This window comes from Pleurodeles waltl, chromosome 7 (assembly GCF_031143425.1).
Source record: "Pleurodeles waltl isolate 20211129_DDA chromosome 7, aPleWal1.hap1.20221129, whole genome shotgun sequence".
Classification (NCBI taxonomy): Eukaryota; Metazoa; Chordata; class Amphibia; order Caudata; family Salamandridae; genus Pleurodeles; species Pleurodeles waltl.
This window is the reverse complement of record NC_090446.1, coordinates 1,002,277,701-1,002,303,289: the sequence shown is the minus strand read 5'-3', so window position 1 is coordinate 1,002,303,289 and position 25,589 is coordinate 1,002,277,701.

Genomic DNA, 25,589 nt, shown 5'->3' with positions numbered 1-25,589 from the left:
TGAAACCATTTATACCTGACAGGTACCCCTTTTGGGATAGCTGTTATGCTTAAATGAAATCATTGGATCTCTAAGAATAGTGCTACAGTCATAAATGTCTTTGTGAATTGGGTACACAGAGCGAATTTTATTGAGCAGCATATTTACTAAATTATAGTGCAATGCAATTCAACAACCAAAGTTGCTGCTCTGTGTTGCACTAAAAGGAGAAAGTAGCAAAGAGTGTCTCTCTTCTACCCTGCATTGTTGTGGAAAGAGGCTGCAGCGAGCTATGCACATAACTTTGCACAACAGTGCAAGGGAGTGTCCTTCATGTTCAGCGTAGGTTTAATACAGGAATGATACCCTTTCAGTACAAAGTCCTATGCATAGACACTTTTATTTAATTTTTTTTACATTGGATATTTGCTATACAGTGCAGCACGTATACAATGATTGAAATATTAGGAAAAATAAGAATATGCAAAGCAAAGCCTGACAATCTTTCTAGACCCGACTTTGCAGAACAAAATCATTGAGGTAGCACTGCAATGCCCAAGCACCACCCATAGAATGCCACCTAGATGCAAAGGAATCTGAAGCAGGAATGGCTCGTGGTGCTAATTAGGGGCAGGGGCAGTGTGCACGGGTCTGGGGAAAAGTCTTGATAAATTTGCCGCATGATATATTGCTTTAAATTTTAACATCATGTCAAAAGAAAAAAAAAAAAACATGAACAGACAGAGCACCAGTTCTATCAGAGTATTCCGGCCACAATGGTGGTATAATGCAGAATAGCAATTGCACCAATTTCAACGTAAAGTACAGAAGGTAGCAGAGAAAGGTCATGCACCGACTTGCCCCATGATATTTAGGCCCGTATTTATACTCCGTTTGCGCCGAATTTGCGTCGTTTTTTTCTACGCAAATTCGGCGCAAAACTAACGCCATATTTATACTTTGGCGTTAGACGCGTCTAGCGCCAAAGTATTGGCAAATAGCGTCATTTTTTTGCGTGAACGCCTTCCTTGCGTTAATGAGATGCAAGGAAGGCGTTCCCGTCTAAAAAAATGACGGCGACGCAAATGCGTCGTATTTATACTCCCGGGCAAAAATCACGCCCGGGAGTTGGCGGGTCAAAAAACCCCGCATTTGCGCCACTATTTAACGCCTGGGTCAGGGTACGCGTTAAGGGGCCTGTGGGCTCAAAATGAGCCCACAGGTGCCCTCCCCTGCCCCCAGGGACCCCCCCTGCCACCCCTGCCCACCCCAGGAGGACACCCAAGGATGGAGGGACCCACCCCAGGGACATTCAGGTAAGTTCAGGTAAGTATAATTTTTTATATTTTTTAATTTTTTTTGGGTGGCATAGGGGGGCCTTATTTGTGCCCCCTACATGCCACTATGCCCAATGACCATGCCCAGGGGACACAAGTCCCCTGGGCATGGCCATTGGGCAAGGGGGCATGACTCCTGTCTTTACTAAGACAGGAGTCATGAAATGGCGTCTGGGCGTCGTAAAAAAATGGCGCAAATCGGGTTGAGGCGATTTTTTTGCCTCAACCTGACTTGCCCCATTTTAAGACGCCCTAACGTCATTTTTGCCCAACGCCGGCGCTGCCTGGTCTACGTGGTTTTTTTCCACGCACACCAGGCAGCGCCGGTCTGCTTGCGCCGGCTAACGCCATTCCATAAATACGGCGCCCGCATGGCGCTTCAGAATGGCGTTAGACGGCGCTAAATTTTTTGACGCTAAACTGCGTTAGCGCAGTTTAGCGTCAAAAAGTATAAATATGGGCCTTAATTGTTTAATATAAGTGTTTGGCGCAGAAAATGTAGCGAAAGAAACAACATGATATTTTATTTCAGGCCAGTCCTTTGCATTGCAACTATTATTTCACCCGAGGCTTTTGCTGCAGTCAGGTTGGTTGTCCAACACAGAATCTGGCACACGTGCAGAGTGCAGCCAGGTGTGAAAATTCAGTTGAAAATGGAAGATGGAGTGTGGGCAATGAAAACATGAAAGTTGTCAGGGTGTGGGGTAATAAAAAGCTTATGAAAAATCGGGAGTAATGGAGGAAGAGGAGAAAGGGGGTTATAAAAAACGGAGTAAAGATGGGAAGGGGTAGTGGGTATGTAAAGGGGTAAACTGTGAATGGGATAACACTTTTTATTTAAAAAAAGGAAGTAAAGAGAGAGTGGAAGTTAGGGGTTTAAAAAGGGAGTAGGTGTAAGGGGATTCTGGGAAAAGGAAAACACATGTTGAGGAGTAAAGTATTTGAAAGGAGTAAAGTGGCAGCAAAGATTTTGAAAAAAATGGAAGTCAAGGTGTGGGAGGAGTAAGTATTCTGAAAAAAGGAAAAGAAGCAGGAGTGGATTTTGTCAATAAAAAGTAAGTAAAGCGGGAGTAGAAAAGGAGTCTGTAAAGAATAAAGGAAGGTGGGAAGAGGAGTAAGGGGTTTGAAAAACTGGAGCAAAGTGAGAGTGGGATAAGGAATCTGCAAATTAGGAGAAGAGGTAGAAGGGTAGTAAGGAGTGGGCCAAAGGGTTTATTAAAAAAGGAACTAAAGTAGGAGTGGTTGTAAGGGGTTTGTAAAAAGGAAGTAAAGCAGGAAGCAGTGTAAGAGGTGTGTAAAAAGGAGTAAATCAGGAGAAGGAGTAAAGTTTGCAAAAATCAGGAGTAAAGTGAGCAAGGAGTAAGGGGTTGTAAACATACTGGAGTAAACTGAGACTAAGAGTACCCTAAGGGGCATGGAATGCAGGGAAGCGGGGCTTTAAACAAATGAATGGGGCTTTAGAGAGGTCCTTCTCCCCCGTTAAAAGCCACGTAATAAAAGTGAAACATGCAGAAATTACAGTTTATTCAAGATTGGTTTCCAGCAGACTTTTCGTCAATCTAGTGTAAGCCATTCTAAAATACACATTCGGCAAGAATAGCTGAACGAAATAAATTCACTACAACCATCTTATTCATGTCTGCTTTTCAGCAAAATCACGTACGAATGTGTTGACTTCCGATCAGGGGAACCAGGGCATCCTTATGTGAAATACAACTGCATGAAATACATAATTGTCAATATATTAGTGTTCACCTCAGCCCAGGCTAGTACTTTTAACGCATTAAGAAAGAGAGTAAGGGCGGAAGGGTTTGGCCACAAAGGAAGATGGCTCAGCTTGGGCAACCCCACAGCATAACCCCACAGCATAATAAAGGTGCACGATAATGACCCGCACCATATACACAGAGGATCATAAATGATTATTTTACCAACAGAGAAGCAGACCACAGTATTTCTGAGCCCGTATATGCAGCTGCATCGTAGCTTCCTAATGGTCGATATTGTGGCCTAACATATCCCGATTATTTGCCGAACCATTCGTCTGACACCAGACTGTCCACAACCCGTGACGTGAAACCGCAGACTCCTGCTGCTCCTTCTGAGCGGTGCTGGTGCTCCTGGCCCAGTCATTATGCCGACTCTACAGAGGAGACAATAGAAGATACTCAACAGTGGCTTCCACCGCCTCGCTCCATTTAAGCCCCTCACCTGATCCAATCATTAGGACACACTCCACATACATCAGAGTGGAGAGACTGACTGGTGTACCGAGATGCCCCACTTTTTCTCTAGACCCGACAATAGCTGCCATTTTCAATTAGGACACAAGCAGAGACCCTTACTACTCACTAGCTTTCTCCCTCATAAGTGACTGTACTGATTAAGGCTTAAGGCATAAAAATAATGCAACAGGGCAACTGATTTTTTTTCTGACGTGATTAAGATCAGCATTAAATTCTCCTTGAAGGACAGTGATAGAAGCCATGGCAGTTGTGTTAGAATCAATAATGAGAGAACTGCTGGACATCAAGACCTCCATTGCTTCTGTGGAACAATCCACCGTAGAAACATCTAAAAAAATTAAATTGCTTTGCATGGAGCACATGAATAAGTCTGACAAAAAGCTAGAAACTCTAGAATTGAAAATCCTAAACTTCACTGAGTAGGGGGTCTGACATGTGGAACGTCTTTAAAACTGTAACAGACTTAGAGGACAGGGGAAGAAGGGACAACGTCAGTTGTTATGGAGCCCCAGAACATGAAGAGAAAGACAATGGCCCTCATTACCAGTTTGGCGGGTGGCGGGTGGCGGAGGCTACCCGCCAAACTCATACTGCCATCTGACCACTAGTGCGGCCAGAACTCCGCCGGCCCTATCACAAGTTTCCCGCTGCACCAGTGGGTGGAAACAGTGTTTCCGCCCACCGGCCCAGCGAGAAACAGAGCCTTAACATTGAATCCAACTCGTAATCGAGCTGGCGGCAATGTGACAGTGCGGCGGGTGCAGCAGCACCCTCCGCGCTTTCCACTGCCCGTAATTCAGACAGTGGAAAGCACGATGGGGCTAACCATGGGGGCCCCCAATGCCCCTATTCTGCCAGCCTTTCCATGGCTGTCCAACTGCCATGAAAAGGCTGCAGATTGGGGAGTCGTAATCCCCAGGGTGGCGTTGGCGGATTACAACCACGAGACCACCATGCTTTCGACTGGCGGCAACCTGGAGGCGTCGCCGTTCAGACCGTGGCAGCTCCGCAACGGTCGTAGTGTGGCGGTCGGACCACCACGACCGCAGCACTCTGACCGCCCCGGCAAGTCTGGCGGTCTTAAGACCACCAGACTCGTAATGAGGGCCAATATGTTTGGATTCCTTTCCACTGTTCTGTAAAATTTACTATAAGATAAATTAAACCCCCCCTTGGAGTTTCATAAGGCACACTGCCTCTGCACATTGAGAAATGCCAATGCAAACACTCCTAGACCAATACCTATGCATTTCCTTAGTCATCAACAGGCAGACCTGATCATCAAAATTGTGATGAGGACGTTCCTGGCATTAGGTTCTAAGTTAAAACAATGCAAAATATGACAGACTACTAGAACCTCCAATGATGTCCATAACACTGGATGGTAGAATCACAGAATTGTTTGATCTACAGGAATTCGAGAATGTTCTAGACTCTATAGACCACTACCCCATGGAAACATCTCTGCCGCTTGCACAAATCACAGGTCAGCAGCTCAGAGTTTCAAAGCCTCCACATGACCAGAACTCTGAATCTAGTGTTTTGGCCACATCACAACACCGAAACACAAATTGTTATCGGAATACTGATGATCCCCTCAAAAGAGGCTTGCCTCTCAAATCATGGCCATTGCCTGCACTCCCGTGACTCCTTCTTAGACACTATGAGATTACATTCCTTTTTTCATCTGCGTCTTCCACTACTGCATAACACTCTACTTGACAAGGGCGCCCATCAACTGGAGTAGAAGGATAGCCCACACACACAAAAGTGATCCATAGCATCATACATCTCTAGATTGTAAGGCTGTATATGTTACACTTCTGTCAACACACACATGGACCCAACACTGTAGACCTGTAGCACTGAGCATGTTTTTCTATTTACTCCTGAAGTTTTTGATCATCCTCAAAACCACAACACCAATGCCTAATCCGTCATTTAAATCCAAGACCAATATGGTATCTCAGTGTGAAAGGTTTATTGAACTTTGTCAAAAGAAAAAAAGGTCTAAAGCTTCTTTGCTTCTGAAAGGCCAGGTATAGTTATTGTTGAAGAGACCCACATATCACTGGAAGAATCAAAGAAACATAAATGTGATTGGGTCGGAAAGGTAACCTCAGCCTCATGTTCCAAACCTGAATCAGGAATATCCTTTGAAGGCTTTCATCCAGGAAGAAGGTACTGGCTATCCTGGTCTACAAAAATCTCCCAGCCAAAATACTGTCAAGATGTGTGACCTCTCGGGCAGACACATGTTTGCCTAATTAGAGATGCAAGACCACCTCATTGTGGAAGGCCAGTTTAAGCCTGAAACCAAGAGAGCCTTCTTCTCCAGACTTTTTAGAATCATGGTAGATTTTGTACACCATTGCACCCTTAGGAGTGGAGATTAGCATCTGGCCCCAGATCCAGTTCTTAATCACTCAGGCCCTGCAGACTTGTGTAATAAATTGGACAGGGGCTGCTCCACGACCTCCGAACAAGCCATTCAAAATTCCTCTACCTCACAGAACATGAATATACTTATCTAGCCTTCACACACTCCACAGAGACCACAGTTGCCTATTCCCTCACTCACTCGGTCTTGCTCCAACCATTTATGATTGTAATAATAAGGCTATCTTCATTTTCCACCGTGCTCCAATCTCCTGACACTTAGATTTCAAAATCCTGACTCAGCATACTAACACCACCCACTTTAATCTCACCAAGACTAAAAAAACAGTTACTAGTTTGTTTTCAGAAATACATGGAATTAAATGACAAGTTGGTATCCTTCACACAAACTCTATCGGCTGCTGACAAAGCAACCCTGAGAGAACAGATGATGAAAGGAACTAGTACACAGTGCAAACAAGCAGCACTGAGACAAACAGTATTGGAAACCAAAATGCAACAGCTCCAATGCTCGTACTGAGATGCGCCAAGAGCCAGTACCATAAAGCGACTAATTTCCCAAAACATTTAACTGAATTCGATAAATGACTAAGGGGGAGACAGTTTTGCACCAACCATGAAGCGGACCATATGAATGCGGAGAAAAGGCGGACGGCTTCTGGTGTTACAGTTAACGTAAAGGGAGTCTCAGTAGACAATACCAGGACTATACAATCCTCAAAAAGTTCTGAAAACTTGTCCGCTGGATATACTGAACAAGTTCAAAACCTTGTATTCGTCTCTATATGCCTCTGAGGTATAACCTGATATCTCATGTAAGAATACAACCATGAATAACATTACTCTACCCAAACTCACTGCTGCTCACCGTGGAGAAATAAATCAGCAAATTACTACTACAGAAATACAGGAAGCAATAAAATCAATGCCCTTGAGCAAGAGACAGGTGAAGATGGCTTCCTTCTAGATATTTATAAAATCATGGCCAGGATCACAGTTCTGCTGTTATGAAAAGTCTTTCAACAGGCTATAACCAAAAATGATCTGTCCACAGACTTCACCAGGACAACGAGCTCTCTAGTTACTAAGCCTGATAATGACCCATTGTATTTAAGTAACTATGGACTGATATCACTGATCAACAGTGATGTGAAGATTTTAGCTACAGTAATGGTGAACAAAATCATAAGGTCAACCCCTTATTTTTCCTTACTAACCAAGTCTGTTTGGTGCCAGGCCGCTCATTGTAAAATCAGTTTCAAACTCTCATACACCTACTGTGGCAATGCCCAAATGAACATAAAGAACAAATATCCTGTCTCTCCATGCCAAGAAGGTGTTTGACACCGTGAGGTGGGATGACATTTTTCAAACAATGACTAAGATCAGGGTAGGTTAAAATGTATCTCTATGACACAACTACTTTATCAGATTTGCTGCAACAGTTTTCAATCTGACTATACTGACATTCAAAGGGGTACTCGTCAAGAGTGATGCCATCCTTCCTCTTGTTTGGGGGTACACCAGAACCACTATCTATCCCCATAAGAAGTATGGCTAACATACAGGGCAACCCCACCTCCACAGGTAACCTGAAAATTATGCTACACATATATTACATCCTTATGACCCTATTGTCACCCAGAACATCCAGTCCAACAATCATGTCCATCATCTCTGATTTCTCTAAGGGCCAGATGCATTACTATTAGGAATACCAATTTTCTAATTGTGATGCTCTCTGAATCGCAATTAGGAAATTTTGAGTTTCTTTAGCAATTCTTAGTGGGTCACAAATAGACCCATCTCACGCATATTAATGTGGTAGGTCACAATTTGCGACCCATTAAGAACCGCAGTCATCACAGGGATGGTGGACTGTGGGGTCAGCAGATCACCATGTCTGTGGTTGCTTTTCAATAAAGCCAATTTTTTAAACGTAGCCCATTTCCCTGAAAGGAAAACAGGATGTGTTTAATAAGGAAAAATGAAAAGTTTATTTTTTATATTTTGAGAGAAGGCAGAGGTCAATGGGCGTATATTATATTGCGTTATATTAGCATAGTCCATATTGCTTGTTCCTAAAAAAGAAATTTCAAAACAATCACAGAAGGAAAAGGTGAAATGAGTTACCACCAACGTTCAGTTAGTGGTAATGTGTGAATGCTTTGCGACCATAATTTGGTTGCAAAACGTACATACATCTCATTCTGTTTTGGTATTTGAAAGGGACACCCTAAACATGCCCATCCAAATTGAAATGTATTCGCAATTCCTAACTGAGATTCAGTAACACGTTACTGAATCAGAGTTTTGGATTATTACATACATACATTTTTCCAGTCACAAACAGCATGAAATGCTTGCTACATCTGGCCCCATATTTCTTGGTTTAGCACCTCTCACAGTTGACTGATGTCTTTTGCACTGACCTAGAGAAAATTTCCTAGGTTACCTTGGAGAACCCTATTTTAGAAGAAGCCATAGGTGCAAAGTCCTCTACAAGGGGCACTCCCCACCAAGTCTTCTGTCCAATTCCATCTCAGCCCTTCTGTTCAGGTTTGGACCCAGAGCCATAAGCTCTTTTGTCAGAACTCCCACAATAACTTACCAACATCCATAAGGCAGAGCACAAATCTATTAATTGATGGGAGTATTCCACTGGTATTCTTGGGCTGAGAAAGGAATACATTTCCTAGAACATTAAATAACACAGAACTTTCTGAAACCCTTTGCTACCCATCGAGCACAGTTCGACCTTGACCACAGCCAACACAGAGGAAATCTGCAGCTCAAACCTGTCTATGTAAATTATCTGGGAGCAATTTTTATTCACCAGAACTCGTAATTATACCAATATCACGACAGATGGGACAGCTATAGGAAACTAGTTTTAGGAGTATCTGAACCCCTGTACTTCAGACCTACAGCCACATTCCTCAAGTGTAAATGGCGACAGAAACTGTCTAAATAATGCAGTAAGGAAGACTGGGTGGATATCTTGGAGAATCATGATAGAATTCTGTGAGAAACCAGACACAAATTCAGCCATTTCAAAATCCTACAGGACTGGAAGTGGTCACCAGAAAAAACTATTCAGACCAAAACCTACAGACTCCCCCACTTGTGGTACCTTAGAAATTCGAGTGATCTGGCATTCTTTCCTGATCAGAACTGGTCTTCCTACACGTTGCGACGAGCATACCAGACATTACCCACCATAAATGAAGCTGGCTTTCCTCTGCACTGGTTGTGCCCAAAGTATGCATACCACGGCATTGGAAGTCAGTGATGCTTTCAAAGTTTGAACAGTAGCCTGAGGCCATGTTAAAATGGAGACTCAAGAACTTCTTATATAAAAATTAAATGATCAGGTATCAATATTCAAGGAAATCTGGGTGTGTGAGGGGTATATATTTGTTTATGACCTACAAAGTGATTACTGCACTCCCTGTTTTTTCTATCAAATAACGTTCAGTAGCAGGGAAAGGCGCAGGTTTGATCACCTAAGATCAGTATCAAATTGCTATAGATTAACATGCATTGGAATGCCGAAATTTCATAATTGTTTCATTTCAATAGTTTCTGATTTTTTTATATGTACACCGGCTCTGAATACTCGCTTTTGGCCCTCTGTTTATGAGAGACGCAGTTCGTTCTTCATGGAGCGATTGATATGACTTTAACAAAGTGTACCCAGTAGCCTAATGCTGTTTTTTTGTCTACTACAGAAAAATTGTATCATGCTTTATAAGCTATAATAAAAAGATCCCAAGCATAAGCAACACAGAATTTTGTGGATGTACAACGTGTCAGAAAGCAATAATCTGTAAGCATAGTGCAACCTCTTGCCCGTATTTATAGGGTTCTGGTGCAGGTTAGAGCAGCAAGTCGCCTTGCTGTGCTGCCCTGCGGGAAAGGGTACAAATGCTTTGTCTTTGAGCACTACGGCGCATTCCTATCCTTTCCCACTGTGATGGTGTACAATGGGGATCCTAACACCATGGTGCATGGGTGCCTAAATTGTAAGCAGGATTGATTTAAACAGGCCTGGGAGGTGTTTTCCTCTTTTTATGTGTGCTGCAGGATGCAGTACACATAGAAGAGAAAAAAATGAGGAGAAATACAGAAGTTTCTCCTTGTTGCGTCTCCCCTGGTGAGGCGTAAGATTTTGACGCATCCCCAGGTTTGCAAGCTCTTGTAAATCTGGGGATGTGTCAAAATCCATGAGTGTTGCGTGGAAACACCCACCTCGACTTCCATGGTATACCACCCTTTTGCAAAGTAACGCACTGCAGTGATTTGTGCTGCCGTGCCTTACTCTATATCTATGAGGCCATTCAAAGCCACACAAGAGGGGCTTTGCATAGTCTCATAGATATGATTTCCTGTTTTGTGCTTTTGCATCACAAAACATGACACAACAGCAGCACAAGGTCTCATAAATATGCCCCCAAGTATCTTTGGAGTTATTACACAGTGATAATATGGAAGTCTACATCTGATTTTAGAGTGATGAACTCCTTCCACTTATCACAAATGTAGACAAATGAGCAAAGAACCAAATGGGAAAGATGGGGCAAGAAGAATACCTCATTAGACGAGTTGACTGTAGGAATTCCTGACAGTGGAGCCTGGTGCCTTGAGAGAGTGACAATTTGAATACTTAGGTATCCCAGCATGGGCAGAAGCCTAAGACAAATAGGTCCTTCCATCAAGACCAGAACACTATTTGTTGTGCAGCTGCTATGGCAAACACACGAAGACATTCATTGGTATTGGTTAAAAAGGTCACATGAATCAATACCTTGTCAGCAAGATCTCGATCTTGCTTATCGACTTTATATAGGGCTGTACACATGTCCTTCTAGAGGCAGTAATGTGATTGTTGAGAGTTTGGGTAACACACCATGATATTCTCTGGAACACAACCCCCACACCTGCCAGTATCTCCACAGTGACTGTGGACGAAAGAGAGCCGACCATGATATTCTCTGGAACACCACCCCCGGTATCTCCACAGTGACTGTGGACGAAAGAGAGCCGACCATGATATTCTCTGGATCATAACCCCCACACCTGCCAGTATCTCCACAGTTACTGTGGACGAAAGAGAGACACTTCTGTCCAGGATTATGAAACTATCTAGACCACGTGGGCGATTAGAAGCATATTAAATGGGTTTTATGGTCATTTGACATTGGGAGTTGTGCCAACCTATCACTAGTCCATTGCTGACATGCATCTTCAACTTGACGATTTGATTGAACTATTCAAGGAGTGTGTGAAAATAAACAACAGGATACATAAGGGGTATAGAGAGCCCTTTTACTGAGAATGGTGGCAGATTCCATTCAAGAACAGATAAGAACAGAAGTCCACTTTCATATTTCCTCCCACTTGAACAAAAAGCAAACAGAAGTTGACTTTGGTTGAGACATAAGCAACTTAGACATTCATTACACCATACCAACCAGACTTGCCATTTTACGTTAGTGTGTTGTAGTTCATGAAACAGTATTTTTCCCATTGCCCTGCTAAGAATAATTTTGGCCCTTACCTTGGCCTGGAAGCAGGCCATTGAGCAGGAAGCAGGAGGGGAACCCTAATGAAAACGCAGCATATTCAGTCAGTTAGGGGCAAGTGAACTTTCCTTTGCTAAATGACAGGTCAAGGCGGTTGAAAGATGAAAGCTATCGAACCAATTCTGCTCACCTGTTTCAAACTGTGATAGTGCAAAGCAAATACTGGTATAAGAAAAGCATATATGAAACTTAGTTTTACAGTGATATCCGTATTCCTAATGTAAATAATCTTGCATTCAATGATATTGGGGATGGCCTAAATAAGGCTGATTTCTAGATCCGTAATACTTATTATTTCCTGCAATGGGAAGGGCCCAAACACTAATATTTCATTAATTCAGTAATTCACAATATTAATAAATGCAATCAATGTCGTTGCAAACACGATTTTAAACCATATAAATCAATTAAATTCTCAGGCAACCAATGTGCGTAGGTCTTACATTTACTTTAATTCCAACAGAAATACAAAGATAATATTGCTTTAAAATCTTTTTACAAAATCCAAGGAGATTCACAATACAGAATGTGAAATATACATGCACTGGGCATGTTTCACGATGCTACTCACCCGTCAGTTTAATCAACCTTAAAAATTAACTTATAGGACATATTGAAAAATGTTTCCAGTGTGTAGCTGTCCAATTTATAGGTAGGCATCTCTGCCATGAGGTTACACACACTTGGAATAATGTACTGAGAGAGTGCTTCCGTGGGTTTGTTCTTTCCTGCTGAAGTTTCTTATCATATGTGAAGTGTATACTTGTGACGTTTTATGAAATTCTGACAGCATCATATATCTTGGAATTAGTTTGAGCAAAACTTTTATTGTTGCCAAACAACTGAATTCCACAAAGCATGTCAGTAAACTTTAGGATTGGAATATATTCTGCTGCCCCTTACATTTTCTTTCTGATGAATTTCGTCTGTATCATTACCGCGAGTCGGTCCTTTTAAGTGATGCTCATTGGTACTGTTGACGATCTCTTCTGCAGACTTTCTTTAATAAACTAATTTATATCATTTTATGATCTGAAAAAAATATTAGACGGAGGCATCCAATCATCTCAGCTTTGTGGGGGATATCCTGATGATCATACCTGGTAAGAGTGGAATAATGATGCTGGGCCTCCTCTGTGGATGGAGAGAAATATGTGGCATCCGTAGCTAAAAAAGTATGATCTACGATGCCGATCCTTGGCCACTTCATATGAAACTGAAGGTCATTGATGCCTCCTTCCAAGTGTACTGCGGACCATACACTGTGTTTAAACAAGCCTGGTACAACTGGAATAGGTGGCACTGCCTTTCAGTGGTTTTGCTAATTTCTTAATGAATGCACTCGTAAAGTCACCCTTGGTCCATACTTCCCTCCTCCCATTAGCTCCACTCTTGAAATTCCCATGGATCTGCACTCCTACCTCTTCTTTTTCATTTTTATTTTACGCCATTAGCTACTTTTATTCTTTCATTTACCTTTAAGTCCATTGATATGAGCACTACTCTCGAATGCTCTGTAGATTTGGTAGTCTGTCTTCTGTTACCTTCTGTCACCTCAGTTGTCTTTCTGAAGCAGACTTTTTGATGGGTCAGCGCTAGCTCAAATTAAATGCAGAAATATAGGATCCTGGCCACCGGTGGTAAACATAAACTATGACAACCCTCTTACTGGCCTTCACACTTCGACCCTTGCCCCATTCCTTATGGATCGGTGGTATCTTGGTGTCACAACCTATGCCTCTCTTCAGCTGCCTCATCAGGTCTTCTCTGTGGTCTCCTTGTGCACTTTTGACATTAGAAATATGTGTCCTCCTCTCGCCTTTCGCTCACATGATGCCCATCGCACTGCTATCAAGTCACTTGTCAGGTCCAGATTCGACTACAATATTAGCATCTATTTGAGTGTAAATCCCATGCTGTCCCATCGATTGCAAAGTATACAACGCCAGGTGGAATTTCTGGTTAGTCTGGCACACCGTTTTAGTCGCTGTCTCCCCAGTCAGAAAATCCGCAGTGCACAGCTTGAAGAGAAAAATAAACAAGATACATTTCCTACGTCTCTAAGGGCTGTTTATATCCGTCGTGGTAACGGTCATGCTCGCTGGCACAGGAGTTGCTGTATGGGAGATTTCCCTGCCAAGGATACACAGTGTGCGACTGGTTCGCAGGTACCTTACCACATCCATCACTGTGTGTGCTTAGCTGTTGGCAATATTTGTTTTCTTCAGGAACACTGGGAAACTGTAAAAAAATCGAGATTAGTGGGCACTCCTTTGCTTTTCAGAGAGCGACAGCTCGCTTCCTCGGCAAAGCTTTGTTGCTACAAAATCAAGAGGAAACTTATCAAACATCAAATAAAAGCTGATAAGGCACTTCCGAACTTGGAGACGCTGTCGGATTAGTCAGTCCATTTAAATTCCACCGGGATGTTTATCCAGTACAGCAAATAGCTTCATGCTATTTTGTGCCCTTAGAAATGTACAGTAAACTTAAACATACACGCAGGGTGCAAACGCAGATAACTGGGCCGAACAGGCACTGAGAAATTCGCCACATACTCATATTTAACTGATAGCCCACAAAGGCCATAATTACATGCTACACAGTACAGTGGTGATGTTAGTGCACTGAAAAACTGCATGTGATTTTACCCTTCCCATGCGGTAAAATCATACCATTAATGTACTCTTAGGAGTAAAATGCCGTGGAGTTTTTAGTTACTGTATAGGAGCCGATTGTTCTGTCGGGAAAATTACATAGAAATCCCTACCTCTCTCCTACGTGATTTAATACATAGAGGTGGTAAATGTAATCGGGGACCAGTGTATGTAGCGCAGGTGAGGCAAGAGGTGGGGAAAGTAGAGGAGAGAAAGATAATTATAATGTTTAGCAGAGGGAAGCACTGCGTGCCATTAGAAAATAGCATGTGCAATGGGGACACGTTAATTGTCATCTTTTGACAACAGCACCCACGAGCAAAAACAATAAAACGGAGTGGCAAATGAGAAAAGACGACTTAACAAAATAAAACAAAGTTAGCTTTAAAAATAAAACTTTGCAATTTTGTTTGTCCTGCTGGGCATGTTTTTGCCAGTCACAAGTCTTCTGTTTGCGAGGCACTGGAAGTTAAATAAAATAGTACCTCGATCACTTGGGGGAACAGCAGATGGGCACTATTTAAGTTGAAATTAATTAGTGCTTGATCCCTGCTCCACACAGAGGAACAGAAATCATGTTGGTGAGCAACAGGCGGGCTCCAAGCCCTTTACAGAATATAACAGTTTCTCGCATGCATAACGCATGCACTAGTGCATGCACTCGCAGGCTAGACCCTAAACATGGCATAGCAAGACTTGGTTGCTGAAGCCTAAATCTCATTTGATTAGGGTGAGCTAGGCAGCAGGCAAGCACTGTTTCTCGACATGTTGTAATCTACATTTGTGGGCTTTAACCACACTCATCTCACCCTCATCACTTTCATTCATTCCTTGACCTGCCTTTCAAAATTCCCTTGATTTCATAGGAAAATGCTTAGCATTTGAACCACCTTGAGGCTGCTTTGGTACCACCTTCAAGACTGACCCTTTTAGATGGATGATTGCACTATCCGCCAAATAGGTAGTGTGGTGCACTATTTTATTCTTTGGCCTGCTGCTTCACACTGCATATGTTGTTTCTTTTGCCTCAGCTTTATGATTAGGATTGTTGTGATTAGAGGTGGCCTCGCCACACGAGCATACGCACCATTGTTAATGCCTCCCTATGTTGCTATGTGACAGGAGCTTGATTCTTCATTCAATTTTAATGCGCTTCCTTCGTGGATTTCAACACGCCTACACTACCTATCTGCCTTTGGATTGCCATTGTTTTTTTTAAATTGTATTTGTTATGAGTTCATTTTTAGATTTGCATTTTTTTTTGATTGGGCAGACGCCAGACTCAAACACCAACTCAAACCCGGTTCCCAGGTCCCAAGGTTGGCAGCTCTCTATGTTACACCACATTGCTGTTGTCACTAGTATTCTTGCATCGCACTGTGCCACCTTGCTGTCCCCTTCGAAAACACACAAAGGTAACAATAAACAGCAGGCTTGCATCATTGTTTTACTTCTAACATGTGGTTTATGTCATTTGCGCCTAATGTAGGAGTAATCCTTCGGGTCAAACTGTTGACTGTGACTTTTTTCGACTCTGCATGCACGTTTGAGTGCCTGGTTTGTGCAACGTGTTCATGCAGTGTTAAATTGTTGTGGAAACTGCTCCTTATTAAGCAAGCACAGACACAAAAGAATATCCATCTATGCTTGTGAGGAAGGATGTGCAAGGAGAAAGGAGGATGTAAATGAGGGCCTACAGACAATTATTATAAAAGAGTCTTATACGAGTGTTCGCTCGCACTCATAAATCTGCAGTTTTGTGGGAAAAACATTCTGCCACATGGCGTCTGGCGGAATTAGATTTTTGCAGTTATTTGTTCCTCATATCATGCTGGCTCTCACAGAGATGGTGTTCATCTGGTGTTTTCAGAGTTTATCAACATTGTGAGGATTCCCAGAAAGGGTTTAGGTGACAGAGAACTGCTGTTAACAGGTACATGCTTCCAGAACCCTGCAATATTTTTGGCCTGTTCCAGAGGCCAATCCTATTGTGTCCAGGTCTGAATGGTCCAGGTCTGAATGGTACATCTGAAGTTTTCTCTCCAGTTACAGATGAGAGAAAGTTGTATCCAGTGATTGAGACCATCACTCGCCCATGAGTTAGATTAGACACAGTGCAAGTAGGAATCTGTGATTTGATTAATTCTAGGGTTTACCAATTTCAGAGCAATGTTTTTCTGTTAAGCCTTAATCAAGGTATTCAAAATGCAAGAAAATATTGCTGTTGTTTTAGCAGCCTCTTGGAATGGTCCATTAGTATAAGATGAGCATAGATGAAGTCAGCAAATGAGAGGCAGCCCCACTAGATACTAATGTCTGTCACACCCATTACCCTCACGCCACCCAGAATCAACATATGTTTAAAATGTAATATTGAAAGTAGGCCTGGGCAGTGTTCGTGGTGTTCTGCTATGTGGAACTCCGCAAAGTTCTGGAAAAACTCTGCTGTGGTGCGTGGAGTTCTGGGAGCAGCGAGTTTGGGTAAGTCGCAGTGTTCATGCTGATTTTCAATGAAAGAAGATTTGCCACACTGTAAAATCAGTGAGGAGGGCATCACAGGAAGTGGCAGAGGATGCTAACTTCTTTCTGCCACTCAATTATATTTTCTACTTTAGAGGCAGCTTCCTCAACGTGAGCGACAGTTTCTCAATAAGGGCGGTAGTGACCTGCTGTGACCACACTGCTCCCCTAAGCAGCCAAAGTGATTGAGAAGGCCACCAACAAACAGCTCCCAATGTACCTTGAGCTTCACCAGCTGCTAGACAACACCCAATCCGGATAAAAAAGAACCACTGCACTGAATGGTGCTCATTGAAACTCCAGACAACATCTGTACCATCCTGGAATGAGGAGAAACAGCAGCCCTCATCCTGCTCGACTTCTCTGCAGCCGTGCGCACTGTCTCTCACAACTCTCTCATCAGGAGAATCCACAAGATTGGCTTACAAGGAGCCACAATCAACTGGATCTGCTCTTGCTCATGGGAAGAAACCAAAGGGCCACACTACCACCCTTCCTATCAGAGACCAAGAACCTGGTCTGTGGAATCCCCCAAGCACCACTTGCAGCACCACTGTGTTGAACATAGACATGACATTGCTTGCCAGCATAATTAGATCTCAAGGCATCACCATGATGATGACACCCAGCCCATCCTCTCCTTTATGGACAAGACATCCACCACCAGAACCAACTTCTCAAACTGCATGATCATGGACCAGACTGGATGACAAATCAACAGCCTGAAGTTTAACTTGGAGAAGATGGAATTGGTGGTCTGGAACACAATACCTCCTCATGGGACTCCTCCTGGTAACCACAGGAGTTAGGACCAACACCAACTGACCATGCAAGAAGCTTGGGGACAATCCTAGATGGCAAGCTAAACATGATCACACAAGTCAACACAGTGAGCTCCTCCTGCTTACAAATCCTTTGAATGCTACCAAAGATCTTCAAGTGTCTGCCACAGAATACCAGAAGGACCATCACACAAGCACTCCTCACTAGCAGGCTGAACTATGGCAATACTCTCCACGCATATTTTTCCAAACAATTTGTACATAGACCCCAGACTATTCAGAATGCCTCTATAAGACTCATACTCAACCTCTTATGCTGCACCGACATCACACCGCACCTCAAGGAGAATTACCGGCTCCATAGTCACAAGCACAGCTAATTCAAACTCCTCACACACACTTACAAAGCTTTACACAACACTGAACCAGAGTACATCAACAGCTGCATATATTTTCAGTAGCCTATCAAACACCTATACTTTGCCTCACTTTCACTCTCCCACAAACCCTGCATCCACAAAACCAGAGTAGAAGGTTGTTCATTCTCCTACATTGTATTCAAAACCTGGAAATACCTGAACACATTCACAACACATTAAAGCTTCTTCTTACTTCTTGAATTCCACAAGGCTGCTGAGGTCCTGGTTCTTTGAAAAACACATCAGAGTTCACCCACCTGCACAGGTACTGGAATACCCTCACAGGTGAGTTGCAATTATTATGCTATACAAATCAACATAACATAAGGTAACACAACACAACAGAACATAACATAACGTTCGGTGAGAAGGACATTAACATCTGAATGGCTGTTGATAAATAATTTATCAAGGGTCAGAAATCCAGCTTCATCTCTGATTACTCCTTGTCTTTATGCTTGTCTTTGACCATGCATAGTGTTATAGAGATACCATATTCACATGTATACATACTTACATACATACATACATACATATAAGATTGTTGGTTTGCCTACACAGTTGTCACAAGCAGAAAAAAGGCATGTGTAATGCAATTCATGGACAACATTGAGTACGTTATTGTAGAGAGCTAGAAAGGTCCTATCCGAAACATGCTTGTTTCTGAGTGCCACATCTAAAATATTGTGCTCAGTTCTAATGGCCCTGTCTGGAGCTTTGTGCCCAGTTTTGTAAGCTACTGGTAGAAGCAATGTTGTCTTCAGCTCCTGAAGCCTCAGAACAAGAAGGATGATGAATAACTGGAGAGATACTCCATAGAATTGATCAGAACAGGGAAAGATTTAATTCAAATGTACTTTGAGGAGAATTTAAGGCATGTAAATGTGCACTTACTATAGGAAGCAATTAATAGAATTCAAATAACTACATATCAAAATACATATTTTACACCCAGGGCGCCTCTGGAATTACAATATGAGACTGTGGGCTCATCAACAATAAAAGGAAAATCCTATCACAGATTTTGTTGTTAAACCATAATCTAGTCCTCAGGCAGGACATATTGACAGGAAAATACATTTTTAAAGGATGGGTACAGAGACAGTGGTACTGAGCAAAGCAGGGTAGATAAGACAAGTATTTTTTTAACTATAAGAATCATTACTGTTAGATAGCTGCCCAAACTAATTTCAAAGCTCCATGGGTTACGCAGGGGCTGCTGTTGCCCTAGTGTGAGGGTTGAATCCTTTTACTTATGATGTCCCGGGGCACGACCTATGGATTCTAAGTAACTGGGCTAGGACCATTTGTGCACTTATCTTTCAGGCTCTCAGCATAGCACGGTTTAAACAGTTCAAGGCTCCCTCGAATGGGAGATGTAAGGGAGTGAAGGAATACAGGGAAGTGAACACAGGCTCACAACTCAAAATGCACGCAGAAGCAGCATTAAATCATTATCCAGCCATATACTCACTTTTATGAAAAAGTGAAGTATTTTATTTCTAGTTCAACCCACACAAAGGAAAAATACAACATTCACTAAGAATCACACAATTTCACAGAGGTCAGGGCTCTAGTTTCTCTTTGATGATTCCCTGCCCCACTCGCTTCTTCTGCAACACTAGTTATTCCCCATTCTCTATTGGTAAAATCCACGGATCACCCTAGTAGTAGTATGATTCTCAAGAGTCTACTTTTGCTCTCACTTAAACTCAACAGAGTTCTGGCGCCGCATTGCTACTAGCAGCAAGTTTTCCCAGGGCCAACAAGCCTGAAACTCGTCTCCCCCGCACCTGCAGTTGTGACATTTTCAGTGTTTCTGAGTGTACCCCATCCACTCACAGTCAAGTTCATGTAAGGCAGCTGCCCATTGCCCAGGAGGCTGCAATCACTGGGTACAGAGTCTCTCACTTATGGTTGCATTCCTGAAGGAAACAAAGGCTTTGTGCAGCGCCTTCTGCTGAGTGGTCATTCAGCTCTGTATGGGTCATTATGACAAACCTGTCCTGGTCCATTGCCTGGGTGACAGTGCTCCCGGAGTGCCCTCACTCCTCCAGCAGGACAGAACAGTCCCAGTCTTTAGTGCTCCCGGGGACCACTCCTGGCATACGTGGCCATCTCTTCGTTACAGGACAGGGTTACGGCCCCTTTCCACATGGCAGTCTTTTTCTCCGGTGACCCCTCTTCGCATACAGGGTCGCAGCCTCACTATCACACACCAGCTCCAGGGCAATTGACACAGAACAACACTCAGCTAAATTCATAGTGGTCCTCTCTTGCCATACGGCAGTCACCAACTTTGTCCCCCTCACACATAAAAAACCAAACCAGTGCAGCAGGTGTTTCCCCACACCTCCCAAAGGGAGTCCACTTGACAGGGCTCCCCCGGGACCTTGTATCTTCCTACACTCTCCTCTTCCTCAAAGGGCACACTGGCCTTGGCAAGCAGATGGGCATTGGTGGTCCAGGCTCCAGTGCAAGTGGTGTTGGATTCCCTGGGTGATGTCACCTCATCCAGCTAGGACACTAGCATGCCTTGGTCCCTAGTACTGGTCACAAGCAGAAGTCTAGCCAAGCTTTCCTTCCTCTCACAGCCTGTCTGGCTATTTTACAGATAACATTTTGTTAGGTCTCAACCTCACCTTCTTATAGTCCATTTCCTGACAGCAAGGCCCTCAATATGACCCTGGCGGTGAGTGATAAAGTGGCTGTAATACCGCCAACAGACTGGTGATAAGGTCCACCAAATTATGACCATGGCGGTGATAACTCCTATAGACAGCCAATGTACCACACCAGCCACCAGGGTGGAAACAACATTTACTACAGCGGTAGCCAACAACAGCCAGGTGGGAGACAAAGTACTGCCCACCATATTAAGACACACAAAACCTCCACCTTTTCTGGGGCGGTACCAATGCCAACAAAAGCCTGGCAGAAACAGAGCTCAGAAGTGAAAGGACTTGCCATTGGAAACACAGGGAAGAACCACGCTGCCATGGAACCCGATGATCTTCTATGTCATGCTCCACCTGGAACACCAATGCCGATGAAGATAACGATGGTGAGCACAGCCACCTAGCACACAAGGGAGGGACGGAGGACGCAGACACGCACAACACACACCCGACACACACACCATACACAAAACCAGCTGTACACGTAAACCACTCGCACACGGCACAATAAAACACAGACCTCAATGCTGTAGTACTGACAATGTATTAGCATATGAAAACCCACCACATGAACCAAATATATTTACAGATGTACATAAAGGGCCAATGCCTAGTCCAAAGTCATAAGGGCACACAGGGCCACAGGGCACAGTCCAAGGCCCAACCTGTATCCTGACACATCCGGTGAGAACACTGCAGGGGCATCATTTTGCAAGTGGGAAGGCAGCTCAGGGGAATGGGGTGGCACCTCAGCCGAATATGGGAACGTCCCCACTGGTTCTGGATGGGGATCCATGCCCACTGTTTTGTCCTGGGGAGTACAAGGCCACAGTCTCTGAAGAGAGTGACTTGCCCACTGGTTCTGGAGGGGGCAACATGCCAATTGCTTTGTCCTGGGGAGTGCAAGGCCACAGTCTCTGAAGTGGGTGACTTGCCCACTGGTTCTGGAGGGGGCAACATGCTCACTGCTTTGTCCTGGGAAAATGCAAGGCCACAGTCTCTGGAATGGGCAACATTCCCACTGGTTCTGGAGGGGGCAACATGCCCATTGCTTTGTCCTTGGGAGTGCAAGGCCACAGTCTCTGAAGTGGGTGACTTGCCCACTTGTTCTGGAGGGGTCTCCATGCCCATTTCTGTCTGCTGGGAGTGCAAGGCCACAGTCTCTAAAGTGGGTGACTTGCCCACTGGTTCTAGAGGGGGCGACTCGCACAGCAGCTCTTGGAGTGTGGCCTACATGGCATCCGCTGGCGGTGATGGCTGCACTGTGGTGGTGGTTGGAGGTGCCTCCTGGGCAGCCTCTGCACTGTCCGATGGCTGCACTGTGGTGGTGGATGGAGGAGCCTCCTGGGCAGCCTCTGCACTCTCTGATGGCTGCACTTCCACAGCTAGCAGTGGGGGTCCCATGACAGCTGGCGGTGGTGTCAGTCTGACAGCATCTGCTAGAGTAGAGTGCCTCATCTCCTCCTGTACATGGGTCGTGGATCCCTTACTCTTTCTGGCAGGGGTGGATGGGCTCTTCCTCCCTCTTTGCCTGGTGGTTCAGGCACCTTCCCCTTCTTCACAGGTGGTGCAGGCCCCTTCCCCATCCCCTTCTTCACAGGTGGTGTCGGCCCCTTAGCACTCTTCCCTGGTGGTGCAGGCCCCCTCCCCTTCTTCCCATGTGGTGATGGATTCTTCCCCTTCTGTGATGGAGGTTTGGTATCCTTAGCACCACGAGTAGGTGGTGCTACCACTGTCCCCGTGGACTGTTTGACTGTGGTGCTGGGCTGTGTCCTTGGTACCATGTCCGTACATACAGGACAGGGGGGGGAGGGGTAGGAGAAGATGTCAAATTGGGAAGGGAAAAGCTTTTTAGGGATGGTGGGGTGGGAGGACGGAGGAGTAATGGGAGTGGAGGATGAGGGAGTGGTTGTTGGAGGTGTATGTCTGCTGGGGAGACAGTGGAGATAGTGGATGTTGTCGTGTCTGCAACTGTATGGTATTTGCGTGAGTGCCTGTGGGATGAAGTGTGGTGCTTGTGTTTACCACCACTCTTGTGTGTGCCTTGTGTGCATGCTCGTCTGTATGTGTGCCTGGGATGGGTTGGGGTTGATGGGAGGGGGCTGAGAAGTGGTTGTTGGAGGGGGGACAGTAGAAAAAGGGACAATGGCTGCCATCAGAGAGGAGGCCAGAACCTAAATCGATCTCTGTTGGGCCGCCAATCCACCGTGAAGGCCCTCCAGGAATGCATTGCATTGCTGTATCTGGGATACCAGCCTCTGGATGGCATTCACAGTGGTTGATTGCCCTACAGAGATGGATCTCAGGAGGTCATTAGCCTCCTCACTCAGGGCAGCAGGGCTCACTGGGGCAGTGCCTGAAGTGTCTGGGGCAAAGGAGATGCCCGCCCTCCTGGGTGAGTGGGCACGGGCAACTCGCTGAGGGGCTACTGGGAGGGCAGTGCTGGTATGAGGGGTTGCAGCTGTACCTGCGCCTGGGGTGGTGACAGAGGTGTCCGCCATCATCAGGGAGCTCCCATCGGAGGAGGTATGTGAGCCTGTGTTGTCTCCTCCTGTCTCCGCCGTGGTGCTCCCCTCGCCATCCATCCCACTGATTCCCTCGGTGTCAGTGGACTCTGCCTCCAGGGTCCTGTGGGATGCAGCTCCCTCTGTCACTGCTGCCCCTGCTCCTCCGTCAGATGATGCTAATGCTCACAAGGACAGGATGACAGAACAATAAAGGGGAGCAGAGAGAAAAAGGAAACACTGGACCAATCACTGCACTCACACACAGGCAACAGACCTAAGCAATATGCATTACACTACCAGTGATATGGCTAGTCACCAAGGCAAGATGAGGAACACACACTGGCAACTGCAGCACACCTGGGACCCATGATGCCCTGCCTGAAAGAGACTACTAACTGCTAGGTTACCTGTATTTGACATGCACCATTATCCTAGAGATGACCCATGCTGCAATGTCCGGCTTGGCCTTAGGGGCACCCAGTAACACACAACCACCACCCAGATACCACCCCACCAGCCAAAAGATGTAATGATGCCCAATGTACTCACCCCCTTATGGTTGCTGTGATTCCCTCAAGCGGCCATCCAGCTCAGGGTAGGCCACCGCCAGTATGCTGGCCATCAGGGGGGTCAGGGTTCGACGGGCACCCTTTCCTCGTGAAGAGGCCATCTCCAGCTGGGCCTCCACAGTCTTCCATGCCCAGCATCTCAGGTCCTCTCACCATTTCTGACAGTGGGTGCTCCACCTAACATAGACCCCCAGGGTCCGCATGTCCTTGGCAATGGCACGTCATAATCCCTTCTTTTGATGGGCGCTGACCTGCAGAGGTAATACAGACAGGAGACCTCCAGCCTGTCAGACACATGGCCCACCATACCCGTTTCCATCACCATTAGCACACACATAGCCCAGCGCACAACATGTACACCGCCAACAGAGAATCCCCCCTTACACAATGCCTTCACACACATCTCCATGCATCCATGCCACATGCATCATTCCCAAAATGTACTCACCTGCTAGTCTGGAGACCCATACAGCAGTCCATACTGGGGTAGGACCCCATCCACCAGTTGCTCCAACTCCTCCGAAGTGAAAGCTAGGGCCCTTTCCCCGGTCACACAGGCCATGGTAGGTTCCAGACACAGGTCACAGCAGCACATGCAGTGTAGGTCTTCTCCTGTTGAAGGTCAGGAAACAAGTGAGGAATCAGATAGAAAATGGCAGTCATGTCCATGGCGGTACACAGTCACTGCCGGCGTACATCCCCATTGGCCACTGTACTCCATAGGGCCCAATATTATCCAATGTGGTTTAGTTGTTCAAATTGTGACAGCCTACTCACTCTTCTGTCCCTTAGATACCTACCGCTGCGGATGAATAGGAGATGGAGACATACCCCCGTGTACAGACCACTGGTGGACTTAGCTACACTGGATGACAGGCACATTATCCTCACCTATAGACTGGACAGGGCCACAATCACAGAGCTGTGTGCCCAGTTGGAGCCTGACCTGATACTGCTATGCGTCAACATACTGGGATCCCCCCTCTTGCTCCATTTCCTGGTGACAGGTTCTTTCAAAGTGACAGTGGGCTTGCAGCAGGTATGTCACAGCCAATGTTCTTAATTGCGCTGGCAAGAGTGTTGTCTGCCCTGGTAAAACACATGTGAAGCTACATAGCTTTCCCCCAGGTGGAAGATTTGGCCACTGTGAAGGCTGGATTCTATGCAATGGGACATATCCCCACTATTATTGAGGCGATTGACGGGACACATATTGCTTTTGGCCCCCGCCAGAATGAACAGGTGTACAGGCATCGTAAGAGTTTCCACTCCATGAATGTGCAGATGGCGTCCTGGCGGACCAGTACATCTCCCACATCAGTGCTAAGTATCCTGGGTCGATGCATGATGCCTTTGTCCTGACAAATAGCATCATCCCAAATGTGATGGCCCAACTACAGAGCCACAGCGTGTGGCTTATAGGTAAGCCTTGGTCCCCACCTGGTGTATGTTAGTGTATGCCTCTGATGTTAACCTCATGGGATAGGGTGTGGCTAAATGTTGTCCCTCAATACTTGCAGGTGACTCTGGCTACCCAAACCTACTGTGGCTGCTGACCCCTGTGAGGAATGCCAGGACAAGGGCTGAAGAACGTTATATTGAGGCACATGGGCGAACCAGAAGGATCATTGAGAGGACCTTTGGCCTCCTGAAGACCAGGTTCAGGTGCCTCCATCTGACAGGTGGATCCCTGTGCTACTCACCCGAGAAGGTCTGCCAGATAGTAGTGGCATGCTGCATGTTGCACAAACTGGCCCTCAGATGTCATGTACCTTTTCAGCAGGAGGGGGAGACTGGAGATGCCCCCATGGCAGCAGTAGACCCTAATGACAGCGAGGATGAAGAGGCTGAGGATGAGCATGACGACAACAGAACATCAGTTATCCATAAGTACTTCCAATGACAGACAG